Genomic DNA, 14,740 nt, shown 5'->3' on the forward strand with positions numbered 1-14,740 from the left:
AAAATAGGAAACACTTTGTTTCAATTAATTCTCCATGAGATGAATGAGGCATGCGCTTGCAGATGATATTCGTTATTCTTAAATTATTCCGAGAAATTTATAGTATTCTATCGTCTTTGTAATAGGTTTGCTCCTCTAAATCTCTCGTGAGATTAACAGAAATCAACAGAAAACCCGTTTATTTCTCAAAAAGCATCGACTGTATGAAATGACTTAAACATGTTTTCGTATTCAAATTTTGATTTATAAAAATCTCTGAGGATTTTTTAACTTGAAGAGTCTTGTAAACTATCTAAATTAAGATGATTTATGATTGTCAAATAATTTGGATTCAACTTTGGATGAAAAACACGAAACACATCTATTTTGATTGTAGATATTTTTTTAAAAATAATTACATTTTAAAGAAGGTTCCCTTGTTCTTTGATTATACATTTATACTGGCTGTATATGATTTGTATAATTATTATCAAACTCAAATTGAAACAAAGAAAATATTACGAAAATAAGTGCACACAGAGTTGGGTGGGTTACAGACAAGCATGGTTATCCTTAAACAGTAAAATATACATGCATAAAAAATACCCAACTAAATACTATAAACATTCTTGGACTAGAATAATGTATATTATATACATGTATAATATCATATCTGTCAACATTATCTACTGTAGAACAATGACTCAAGAATTAATCAGTTAATTTAGTGATATAAGAATGCATGAATTATTCACATTTCACCTTATAAACTAATTGGCCTTTTACACGCATATTTGATCTCTACAAATATACAATCAATGCTAATTGAACCATTGTTACTATTGAGGTTATATATCAAATAATATAGATATTACGAGAATAAAGAAGTAATATTCATAAATGTTTCAAATGAAGTTACATCGTCAGTGCAGATTCTTATGACAGACAGAAGCGAGGCTTAGTATAACCTACAAAGCTTTATCCTCTATTATGTATGCTATACTTACACAATGATTGTTTTTATTATAGTTCTGTTTGTGTATACTGTAATTGTATAACATGTGTGTAAATCTATTTGGAAAATAAATATTGTTTAAATCAAAGAAGTATTATAATACATCCGGCAATTACTTATTTAGTACTACATCTGTAAAAAGAAAAGAACAACAATAATAACAATAATTTGGCACTTTTAAAATCAAACATTCATTTCGAAGCAGTTCTAATAATGCCCCGATAAAGATCATTTTCAATGGCCGGTCAATGTGAAAAATGAATTTACGAAACAATATTTAATCATAAGATTTTTTCATCGCATATAGACGTGTTTACCATAACGTATTCACGTAAAACAGGTAAACAACAGCCACATGCTGACTTTCTTTGAAATGAAAATCTACCGTATTTGAAAAAGAAAGCATTAAAAAATGGAAAATCAACCAAGATAGAATAAAGTAATAAGAAAGTATAGAAAGAATAACTCGACTGAATAACACCCAGTAAATTCTGTCCAGACCTTCGGGAATCTTGTACTGTGAAAATATCACGTAACAAATGATTAATTTACATTAATCACGAGAGTTATTTTATAGTCAGGAAAACATTAGAAAATTTACATTTGGCATCGTCTGATAGAAAAAATAAATTCATGCAAACTATGAGACATTGTTATAAATACTTAATTACTAAAGATGTTTATCTAAATGCTTATTTTTCCTAGTATTTATTTAATATATTGTTGTTAAATAGTGTCACTGAAATTTGATGGATTCATTTTATATAGTTTATTAAGTAAATTTAATTTAAAGTGAGAATTTTTAACACCGGAACTTAATATTTTATGTTGTTTGATGGCATTCTTTTTTAAATAAATAGCAGGAAATTACTATGTACATTATGTACCTTAAATATTTAACTGTACTTTAAAAGGAACTTTAATCTCAACTTTAATAAAACTTCATTTTACTAGTTTTAATAACATGTTTATCAAAATAAATAATAATATTTTATATGTCAATACAGCATTTATTGCGACCCACTGACTTTTAGAATTAATCAAATATACATAAATAAATAAATCATAGTTGTTATGGGTACACAACTTAGATTGACTTATTCTTTCTTGATGACTCCCTAAAATGCTTGCTTTGATATATACACTATATGACCCGCGTCACGACAAAACCAACATAGTGCGTTTGCAACCAGCATGGATCCAGACCAGCCTGCGCATCCGCGCAGTCTGATCAGAATCCATGCTGTTCGCTTACCAACCCTTTTACAAGTAGAGAATATGATATCGAACAGCATGGATCCTGATCAGACTGCGCGGATGCGCAGGCTGGTCTGGATCCATGCTGGTCGCAAACGCACAATGTTGGTTTTGTCGTGACGCGGCTCATATTTAAATGGATAGATAGTCTAAGATAAAATTCTAGCGAGGAAGGCTTATAAAGTGCTAGACGAATCATTTCTTTTCATTTCAAAGGCTTGAAAAGCTTGATTCTTCAAACACGGTCATATCAAAAGTGGGGAAAATTCAGTGCCATTAATTGCATGGAAGCCATAGTTTATATTGGATAGAACTTAGTCTTATTTGTTTCTTTACTGTGCTCCATCAGTTTTGTGATGTATTCTGAGATATATAATATAAATATAAATATCTATTTTGATATCCGATATAATGACTGTTCACAGAAAGATACTTGCCTATGTATTTAGATATCTTTTAGGTTAATTTGGAACTTTTCAGTATCATCTAAAATATACAAATTATTTTAAATCAAAACTTTATAAAATGAAAAAAACAACATCAAAACATAAAAAAATACAACAATTACAAAAAGAAAAAATTGAGAGCAAAATAACTAAAAGGCACATTATGAAAAAAAGCTAATTTCTTTAATATCCAAAGCCCTTTTTAAATTTGGATTACTATTAGTTCACAAAGTTCCCAAAATGTTTCACCTTATTCATACAGCTGAGCCATCTTTTATATCATTTGCATTTTGGCAATAAGTATATTTATAATATAATATGTATGAAATTTGATATACAACTTTGTTTACATTTTGCTACCCCAGCCACAAAATTATTTCACATTCAGCGTTATTTTCTTCAGATTATAAGCATAAGCATGTTCTGAACACATTGTTACAGCATTATAAATTAAATATAAAACACATGATTGCCCTTTCTATAGAGTGGAAAACAATCATTTCAAAGGTTTACTGTGCCTATATAAAATAAATGAAAAAGAAAATATTTCACAAAAAAAAAATATATATATAAATAGAAAAAGGAAAAAAAATCATAATTGTTAGACATACCACTTTATTGAAATAAAGTACAATGAAAGTGTTTGAATATATTTCGCCTCGATTTCCTAAAGGTATTTTATTAACATAAAATGTTTATAATGTTAACAATATACGAGGATTATATGACAAATACAACGATATTTGAATGTCCGTTATATAAACACCTTAAAATCAATTATAAATTATAATTGGTAAAGTAATACGATATATGTAAAAAGTTGAAAAAAAACATGGTAATGCGACAACGTGTATGAACAGACATACTCAGTACTTAGTTTATATTAATAGTTTTAAAGTTGTGCGCAAATAATAAAAATGCAGTTTTGAATGATTGTCTTTTTATTAAGTGTACGAAAGTAAAGCTTTTTATACAAACATAATTTGCGTTCTTTATGGACCGTTGACATACCATAATTTAACGTAAATTTACCTTATGCAGTGTCGATAATGTACTCATATACGTTAGCTATAATATGTGTGGAAGTATTAAAAATAACACACATTGGACCTGCTTCTTACATAAACAAAGTGAAAATTCCTCTAGAAAAATGAAATACTTGTAACTACAAGTACACAAGAAAGAATTTTACAAAGAATGTATAAAAGAAGACTATATGAAGAAAACTATATTCCCAAACCTGATATTATTTTCCCCCTTTATCTAATTAACTAATTAGTGATCCTGCATAGCAAAAAAGTAGACAACTGAAATCGATTCTTTGTTTCGTTTATAGAAAAAAACACGACCTTGCCTTATTTTAGATCAAGTAGTTTCCAAGAAAAACGAAAAGTCAAATGTCAGAATCGTTTGTATTAAACAATAAGATTCAAACAACAACATATTACAGGAATGAATAATGTCATTGATATAGTTGTGATGCATAAGTGTTTTATGTTGCCACTAGCAATACTACACTAGGGTGTCATTACGGATCTCTGTAACATATTTCTTCTACGTTCTGTCGCCAACTTACTTTCCCCTGTAAACAAATACTTGGAGGAGATAGGAAATTTCCAGATATGGTCCAGAAATAAATATTAAATAAGATTTGATTACTTTTCCTATGTGCATTGTGAACTGAGTTACCAAATCGTGCAAACATCTCAAAACAGAGACCTGGTACACTTAGCATAACGTAACATTTTGGCTTAATGTCACCTCTTTTTTTAACATGCACCGAATGTTAAATATGAAATACTTTATTCTGTCCTGGATAGGATAAACATTTGATCTATATTTTTGTTAGATATTAAAATAAATAAATTATTCTGAAACTTATAAATTACTTCCATACATTGATACACTTTGTGAAGTTTTGACAATTAATGCCTCATTGTAACAAATATTATATGTAATAGGACTGTGTGGAATATTTTAATTCTCAACTAACTATATTACCGCTAAAAAGCATTTATTAATTCACATTTCATTCCCAACGAAACTTGTTGTTGCCTAGTTAATCAACTAACATCATTGTTGCCGTCACTTAGTTTTTACTTACCATCATATTTTGCCAATATTCGTCATACCAGTATCATCAATCCCTATTTGAGCCGCATCATGACAATACCAACGTAATGTGTTTGCGACCAGCATGGATCCAGACCAGCCTTCGCATCCGCTTACAAACCCTATAACAAGTAATGAAACTGATAGCGAACAGCGTGGATCCTGATCAGACTGCGCGGATGCGCAGGCTGGTCTGGATCCATGCTGGTCGCAAACCCATTATGTTGGTTTTGTCATGACGCGGCTCATTTATATGAAAAGCATATGTTGCCTATGACATTATTCTCTGTTAGCTCATTGATATAAATGACAATCACATATAGCATTATTCTCCCTTCTTTCAGAGATAAATACCTCTATAACAACATCTCTTTGTTCCTTGTTCTCATAGCTAGAAATACCTGTCATATACCAAAATGTTTACTTCTCCCCATACATTTGTATAGCCTATTAATAACTATGAAATAAAACACAACCCCTTAGTTATAAAATGTTTTGCAGGCATTTATAGTTATAAATACTATTACATGTATCACATGTATTATCCACCACCATCATATCTGTCACGTACAATTTGATTCTCTTTAACCTACAAGTATATATTGGTTTAAACATATGTATTTAAGCTGTTGCAACTTATATTAATCACTTTCGTGTTCGCTTCCTGGAACCAACCAGTACTGGTGCCATGTGAAGAAATATATTCGTGACCCGATTTTGGTTTGAACACATGATCCCTTGGTTGAGAAGCAGACACATTAAACACTTTAATACATATTGTATTTATACATATCCTAGTTTAACATATCCTACAAGTTGCATATGGCTATCACACCCACCCGCAATAAATACATGTAGGTATGCATGGCATATGCAATTACCACACAAATGGCTGTTATCCACCCCACCCCTCTCGCCCTTCCTCATAGATTTGCATTTTATTAAGCTATTTCAGCATTACATAATTAAGATATGGACATTTATACCATTAGGTTCAAATCACATTTTGTATCTTTATTACTTTTAAAAAACAACCTTCTTTAACTTATTTGACTTTTGCAGGACTTTTATAGCTTAAACATAAGAGAAAATGCGTTTATTTACACTCGTATGCCTCTTATAGCGTTGTTTAAAGGTGATATTTGATCAATTAAAGGTTCGACTACCGCATGGTGTGACTATACTAGTAGTGAAGATTGAATCATTGCCTTGTTTGGACAACTGATTTGATTAACTGTACCAGGGAGAAAGTCGATTCTCTATTCGCAGGATAGTAGTTTATTTGACCTTTGAATACTCCAAATATTTATGGAACTCATTACGAATTGATTGTATCTCATGATACGCATTTAATTTGTCTTTAATGTCGATAGATCTATTGAAAAAGATAAGTAGGCTTGATTAAAGAACAATTTTATTTAAGGATTTTCATTCACATGTAAAGAGATAGAATTATACTGTCTTACTGGGTCAATATTGGTAACTATTATTTGAAATATCAAACAGAAAGGTAAAAGGGTTCTTCTTATTTGTTTAAAACAATTTCAAAGCAATTTTAACGTTTGTAGACAACTGTAAATATTATCACATCTCGTTTTACCCAGATAAAAACTATGTTTTGTCCGTTTTTTATTGTTATAAGTGCCTATTAAACATGGGCGCAAAGATGATTAAAATATCTTGTTGGAATTAAAGGAACTCCTTCAAAAAAATTGTCTTGAAGGGACTGTAAATATTTGTAAAAGATTTGTGTACCATATAAGAAAGATCTAGAGCAATAATTTGTTTGCCAATTTTTCTCTTACTCTATCTTTGTCGAACTGTGTAGGCAAAGGAACAGTCTAGCCTTCTTAATCATGAATTAAAACATGTTTTTTTTTGTTTGTTTATGTATGCCCACAAAAAATATTACACTCGTATAAGAATGTCATAAGTATCAGGAAATTATTTCTAGCGCCGAATGATGAATTTTAGGCAACAATTAATGAATGTTTGTTTTAGATCTTTGTTCACTTATTTGTTTTTACAAGAGTGGATAGTTTTGTTAAAACACTCTAGAATCTCTTAAGTTTACGGAATCAGTTTTTTCTTAAACAATAACAATAATTAGTAATAGTAAGAGCATCGAAACACGAGGCTATCTGATTTGTACGAGGGGGCGTAGCCCCCGAGTATTGATCAGATTGCCGAGTGTTTTGATGTTCTTTCTCTTTTGTATCATAGTCAAACATAAAAACGTGCCCTGTTGTCACAATATGAAACCCCAGAAAAAAGGAACCATTGAACGATTTCTATCGCTTTCCCTTTCTTTGCTGTCACAATAAGTAAACCCCAGAAGAAAATGAGCCAATCAATGGGAATGCTCTGGAGTTCGACTCCAGTTAACGCACTATGTGTGTATATGTATACGATTCAACTTTGACACAGTTTCAACAGAAAGGTCCCCAATCTATGATACAATCTTTTTTTATATCAAAAGAAATGATGTACAAACAATAATCTTTTTTTAAAAAACAGAATGATGACACGCCAAGTTAAAAAATTGTTTCAACTCGTATGAGACTGATATGATTATTTCATATTTTAAGCGTCAGCGGGACTTTAAATAGAATTTTATAATACTGCACGTTTGTAACGTCGCTTTTCATTGGATAATCGTGACGTTTATATAGTTTATATACACGGCTTCTGTCGATTCATTAAGAAATCTTACTTTTTTCTCTAAAAAATGATGCGTGCTGTATTATAAATTCGTAATAAAGATTGTTGACAGGATATATGGCCGTATATAAACGGCTGTTTGCAATATAACCCTCGCCTTGCGGCTCGGGTTATATTTACAAACAGCCGTTTATATAGGGCCATATAACCTGTCAACGATCTTTATAACTAATAATATTCACGGTGACGTCAGCGGTTTGTGACCGCCTGAGCGGCCACTATTATGTTTTAGCCTGACCGCTAAAATCTATAGGGATGTTTTACAAAAACACGCGTATTATAAGCTGACTGCCAATATTTTTTATGTTATTTTCACAAGAAATTAAAACAATAGGATCCCAACTATACTATTATTTTCTAGCAAATTGCGGTATAATATAAGAAAATAGCATGGAGCACTTCGGCTTCGGTCCATTAAATGTTTGAGGGGTGACTGAACGGTCACTTAAACGCTGTGAGGCCCCCAGTGCTGTGAACTACTTCTGAAATAAAGTCATTGTATTTCTAGACGTGATAAATGTGTCCAAGAATAAATCTAGAGATTTGCATTATATATCTGATCGGAACAGACGGCTAATTTACAACATTATAGCTTACATTAATGTATTCGAATTCCTTCTTGACTTATGAGTAAGTGGGCTTTAAAATAATATAATATTCAGTCCAACATGCAGTAAAATGGTTGCCAGAGTGGATACTATTCCTTAATATATATCATTGCACTTTGAATTAAAATTCGGAAAATAAGTCAGCAACTTATTTTGACAGCCAAAAAAGATGTACTTTGTTTAATCTGTGAAACAATTATCCAGATTAAATTTATAATTGTTCGTCAAAAATGATATTATACTTACATAAATGTGTTCCTTTTGTATATATAAGTGTCAGCTGGCCTCTTAATGATATAGTAGTATTCACGATGGCTAAATGCATTTGGACCACCTAAGCGGGCACTATTGTCTTTTTTGTCAAACCCCTAAAATTTAGTAGCGTATAACCGCGAGGAATATATTAAAAATCACCAATACAAGTTGATCGCCAGCAGTTTTCAGTACATTTTACTTAAAATTATCATTTAAAAATAATGATTTTCTTCCTTACTCAACTCATACTATTAGGTTCTATTACAGTGTGATATGATAGAAGAAATACCACAAAGTACTTCGGACCTTATAGCATTATAGTGACCTCCTAGTCAGTCCCAAATATTGAAAGTAATGTTTGCGGACTGACTGACTGGTTATTATAATTATATGGTCCTAGTCGTGTGTCCTCTTTCTTAAATAAAACAAAGCACTTTAAATCTTCCAGTTAGTCCCGGATAGAAAATCCAAATGCGAATGTTTGTTGGCTGCTATGTTGGTCCTTTTACTTTTAAGAGACCCTCAATGATGTGTACTATTTCTTAAATAACATTACATTTATACAAGTTTTTACAAATAAAAGTGTCAACAATTTTTGCAAATGTTGCAGTTTGTCAAGGTTTAAAACTATTTATCTTTCTTTTTTTCTTTTTGAGGGGAGGGGGAGATGTGTAAGCTCTGTTGGTTCGAGTTTCGGTCAAGATGCATATTATTCTCACCCTGTGACATTTGGCGCTCAACGTGGGGTCGTCACTGTATATAGCTAGAGTTTAATTAACATTGCTCTGTAACCCTGAATGATGCGAGCACGAATTTCATTTTAGCGAGGGAGTATGTCACGATTTAGAACTGTTCACTTTTTAGGTGGGAAGACGTGTAAGCGGCCGGATAGCTCAGTCGGTAGAGCCGGGTTTTAATCCCGGTCATGCTGCACAATTTTTCACATCCTGTGACACATTATTTAGGTTGTGCGAAATTTATGGAATATATTGTATCGTGTTATGCATCAACACTTTCATGAAAGTTAGTGGTACATGAGTGAATTCATGGCTCAACGTACTAATACCAGCAGTGAAATATGTTTAGAGGTACATTTATTGTGTTAAAGTTTTGAGTTTAATTTTATAAGACTTACTGTGATTGTTTGAAATGTTTATAGATTATTTAGACAATTAGAGCTATGCATTCATTATTTCTATTATGATCTTGAATAAAAAATGAATTTATGTTTTATGTAAACAAAATGAATATTAAGTAAATGCTCGCTGTTGGTGTGTTTTCATACTTTCTAGAAGTGATTCCTTCAAATCTCGTGATCATAAAATTACACATTCAGTAGATTTAACAATGGTGAAAATAAACGCGTTTTATACGACTACAATCTAAACGGGAACAACTAATTTCACCCTAATGTTACCGATGCGCATATTTCTTTCAAACTTATTATGTTTATTATTCCTCAGTTGATATCTACTACGGCATTTTTACATTATCTTCTGTTCAAATATGTAAATGGAACTTTTATCAGCCAAATAACCTTCCAAAATCACATCATTTCGTCGTAATGAAATGTAACGCCGATTTCATTACAGAAAATTACTGTCCACGCTTCGAAGAGAGGCAAAAATTAGTGTGAATAATTGCATTCCGAAATCCAAATAATTGAATAAGAACGAGCTGTTGAGAAACATTAAAGTTTTAGCGAAATAAGCGACTACGACATTCAATGATACTCAAGTAGCCGGGCAATCTTACATTTCGTCGTAATTGACTTTTATATGATTAGCAGTGAACGAGAAAGGAAAATTTGCGATACTTATATGGACGTGATTGTCAGGTATAGAACTGACACCATTCGCTATCTTATAATCTGAATTACCACACTGTCTCATACAATATCCACCTTGTCATTATGCTGACATTCTACAAATGTGCTAAATGACACCGGATAAAGTTTGTAGGACAAATTGCAGCTTTTGCTATTGTTTTTTTTTCTTTAGTTTAGTTCGTTGTATTAGCATGTCATTCTTGCAAAGGTCTAGTTAATCTGTATGACTACATTCTTGGGAATTTAGACATCAGAAATACTTGTAGAAAGAGGATTAAGTGGAACGATTCTCTTATGTAAGAAGCTGTTTAAATTTTAAGCTCAGTCGTAAAACAATTTCAGTTTCTAAGTCTTAATCTTCTAAAGATAGCAAGGAATGTATCCTTTGCACTCTGATATAAAAAAATGAAAATCCTTTTTTTCTAATTGTTATAAAGTATGAAGCATTAAAGCGTTTAGTTCATACACTCCTTGTATTTTTGCATATGTATGCATATTTTCATAAAATAATATCTATCGACAATTTGTGCAGGTCTGATGGCATTTGATTGCATATATCATATAACAATAAATTTATTTTATAAGTGCAGTTAAGTATAATATCTTGAAATGTTTTGTATTGAATCTAGCTTTGCTTAAAATGATTAACACATAAAATGATAAATAAATTTGGTAAAAAAAAATCACGGCAATCATTTGTTGTATTGTCTTTTGACGCAACATTGGCAATTGAATTCTAATTTTTCCTGGAGTGTCTGGTACAAATTGCAAATGTTTACATTACATTTGTTATTCGAAGATACATATTTTATCATTTAGCAAAATCAATACAATAGAGTATCCATTTAGAATATTGGAAACAGGGTATTTCACCTTTAAATTTATTTTTTGTATTTGTTGTATAGTATCATTCAGTCCATTTGATAGATTGTAACGGGTGCGAGACAATTGATGCATCTAAAATAAGCGAGAAATATCTAACATATCAATCAAAATTATTCTGAAGGTGTAAAATGTTTTGATGTGCATGATATTGAATACAGTGAAGTGCTCTATAAATTATCTCAAGCATATGATATAGCATGAACAGCCATTTGAGCGAAAATAATGGTACGTAAATCTAAAGGTTGACTCTTCTCACTAATGCATTTTCACACGTCAGCAAATAGAAAGTGCATTCACTTATTCATGATGATTTGTCAATATCGTCTGCTATCAGCCAATTTGGGTGAGAACCTCGGAATAAAGTGCAGCACACTTGACCTTTAAAGAATTGAAATCAGAAGGAGTGTTTGTAGATGTTCTTTGTGAAAACATGTTTGGAAAAGGGAGTTTATAGATATTTTAGTTTATATGATGTATCTTACTCATAACAACGCCTACTTATTTCCAAAAGTTTTATGAAAATGAATGTGTAAGTAACACTTGAATGCTGCAACTGTACTTCAACTTTACTTCAACTGCTTGCAAAACTGGATTGTAACATATTGCGTATTTGTGTGTGTGTGTGTGTGGGTGGGTGGGTTTGTGGATGGGCGGTTGTCGGGGTTAAGAACGCTTTCAGATTACAGAAGTACTGATTGTCAACAGATTTTTCGGGAATCAGTTTTTCTCGTTTCACCCATTCAAATTGACATTCGGCTCCTCTTGCCAATTACCTTTAATCAAAATGCAAAGTTTCGCGAACTTACATTTTCCCGAAATTAAACTCTTACCGCGTTCATGATCGTTTGATGAATTAATCAAAGATACGTACAATTTCGACTGATTCAAACATATAGTACATAATTTTGATACATTCCAGTCAAAATAATTAACTTTCTCCGCATTTTATCCATAAAGTAAAGAAAAAATAGAAAAAGACTCCGAGTCAATATCAACTTCCGGTAGGTTTCACGAATTCCTTTTCCCAGAATGGAATTATAAATACCGAAATTGGATTTTAAGTGAAAAACAAGCTATTTTTAAAGCTCATTAAATCGTTATCGATCATTAATATGAACAATAACATTTTTAGCTACGTAAAATATTTATAGACTTTATTTTATAGGGATTACTAATCCTTTATATATTTTTATATCTATTAAAATATTTTTGTAGGTACCAACATTACATCAGTTTCTGCTCAGCAATAAATACATTTATAGTTGTTAAATACTTTAAATATAAACTTATATTGTGATATAGTTTTAAAACAGAACAGACATATCGGCTGACAATACAACATACATCTGACGTTACTAATGTCTTATGCGATACCGCAATGAAAGCATTATGAATATGTAAATTATTCAAAAGAACCCATTTCTGTCGACAATTTATTATATTCGTACCAGTTTGTCTCTTAAACGTTCCATATTTCAGAAAACAAACAGCAAGTGCAAATTAAACATCTGTAAACAGACATTTTGAATTATTTTTCCGAGATTTGTAGGTTTCTTGGCGCATATTTAAGGTTTAATTCATGCAGCGATTTAAGAAACTTTTTATGTAGTTTTTACCAATTTTGCGGCAACCATTATATTCTACATATGTCATTATTGTATTTTTAGAAAAAATATATTATCTTAAATGCTTTACAACCAATAAACATTGGTATGAATAAGGTAGTTTATACTCATAATGTTTGAAACCTGTATAAAATTTTACCAAAACCCACACCAGTTTTAAACTCTTGTTTAGTGTGCTAAATTCAAAACATCGTTTCAATCTACTAAGTTAAGGGTTTGTCCGAAGTTTCCCAAACGTATATTGGTTGATTTAATATCAAATATAAAGTACCGTCTTGTTCGATTTTACAAGACTTTACATACTTACCAAATTTAGCATTATTGAGCTTATTAATACCTATCATGATTATGAATTTTAATTACATTTTTGTTACATAAATAAAGTTTAAAGAGAAATGAAATAGGAAAACAGTTGACCGTACATGGGTTAAAACCCAAAACGGCCCGCTCCACTGCTGCAATTTCATATTTAAATACTCTTCAAATTGGAGGTACTTTATTAAAGTATACTGTCTTCAGAATGAAGTGTCCAAACTTTGCAAGAAGTGGTACTAATTTTTAATAGGAAATATTTATATTTAGAGTTGAAATATATTGCTAGTGTGGGTTTATTCAAATAATATTGATGTATAAAATCTTTTCACCTGCTGCTCTATTGTTGACTGTTCTTGTTTTTCTGTACACATAACATTTGGTATTGTAGTAAACGGAATCTATGTACTGAAATAAATGTTGAATTTGATGATGGAACAGAAGCAGAATATGTAAACAGTTGAAATAATATACGAGTTTAATGTCTGTTGACACAAGTCAATTATGTGACCTTGGAAATGAAAACGCAAATACAAAAAGCTAGATAAACTAAATAAAAATGTATTTTTTATATAATTTACTCAACAGAATAGCCCAAATGTAATAAAAACAAAATTTATAAATGTTTAAGAACATGGTTAAACTGAGAAGACCTATGACTGATACGTTGACATATTCTATTTATAGACAGAAGAAGTATTGTAGTGCTTATTTTATTTCTTTCTTTTGCCCGGGAAGAAACCAAAATAAGTCACATTCTGATTTGTTATCATATGATGAAGTTAAAAAGCACGCGGGTGCGCGCCAACTCTGCTGTCTGTCTCTCACAAACCCGAACATAACATATATAAAACCTTATATATTCCTATCTATCCGGTGACAGCTAATAAATCTACTAATCAAATTTATGACTATTCATATCCCAGAAGATAGTCTCTTGTTGCCAATCTTTTTGTTATTCCTTTTATTTTCAGAAATGAATTTGTTCTTGTAGATGTTTTCTCCTTATTTATAATTTTGTCTGCAATACACCAATCATGCCTTTGTCTATATCATACCATCATAATACAAACAATTTCGCATTGTTTACGTCTTAACATTTATGATAAGTAATGACGAGTCTATCCCACGGAAATAGATATTACATGTAGCAATAAGATGATTTGTTCAAATTGCGTGTATGTCTGCTATTTAGAACAAACATAATCATCCGAGGCATATTCTTATAATGCTGACCTTTGGTAACGAACTGGAGATTATGCAAACATTGATCCTAATAGTAAAGACTGCAAAAATAATGAACAAACTAAAAGAGGTCAGCATTTCTATTGGAGGCTAAATTGAATATTTATCATCTCAATAATATATCTATAAATATATGCATTCAAAGAATTTATCAGTCTTAGAATATATGTATAACCACCGAATGCATCAAACAAACAATGTGTATGAGTGATTTTATTAGTATGTTTGTAGAAATGAGTACGTGATATGTAGATAGGAATCAATACGAAGTGACCTAACTCAATTACAAGATAATCCCTTACCTATTGATCTTTATTAGGTTGTGAAAGGAGTCTTGTGAAGTGATTTTTGCCTGCAGCAAAACATTTTATATTGGCAGAATTTACTTAGATTCGTTCGAAAGAAAATTGATAATTTAGCTTGCCAAGCAACAAAAGAGTTATTTTGCCATT

At 31.0% G+C, this 14,740-nt stretch overlaps 1 protein-coding gene across 3 annotated transcripts in view; it reads left to right on the forward strand.

Moving 5' to 3' along the window:
* Positions 1 to 14,740, forward strand: part of LOC132723765 (neuronal acetylcholine receptor subunit alpha-10-like) — a 68,051-nt gene that overhangs the window by 1,668 nt on the left and 51,643 nt on the right. The gene's annotated exons all lie outside the window — the stretch shown is intronic.

This window comes from Ruditapes philippinarum, unplaced genomic scaffold (assembly GCF_026571515.1).
Source record: "Ruditapes philippinarum isolate M1 unplaced genomic scaffold, ASM2657151v2 ctg561_1_1_1_1, whole genome shotgun sequence".
In the NCBI taxonomy this organism is placed as follows: Eukaryota; Metazoa; Mollusca; class Bivalvia; order Venerida; family Veneridae; genus Ruditapes; species Ruditapes philippinarum.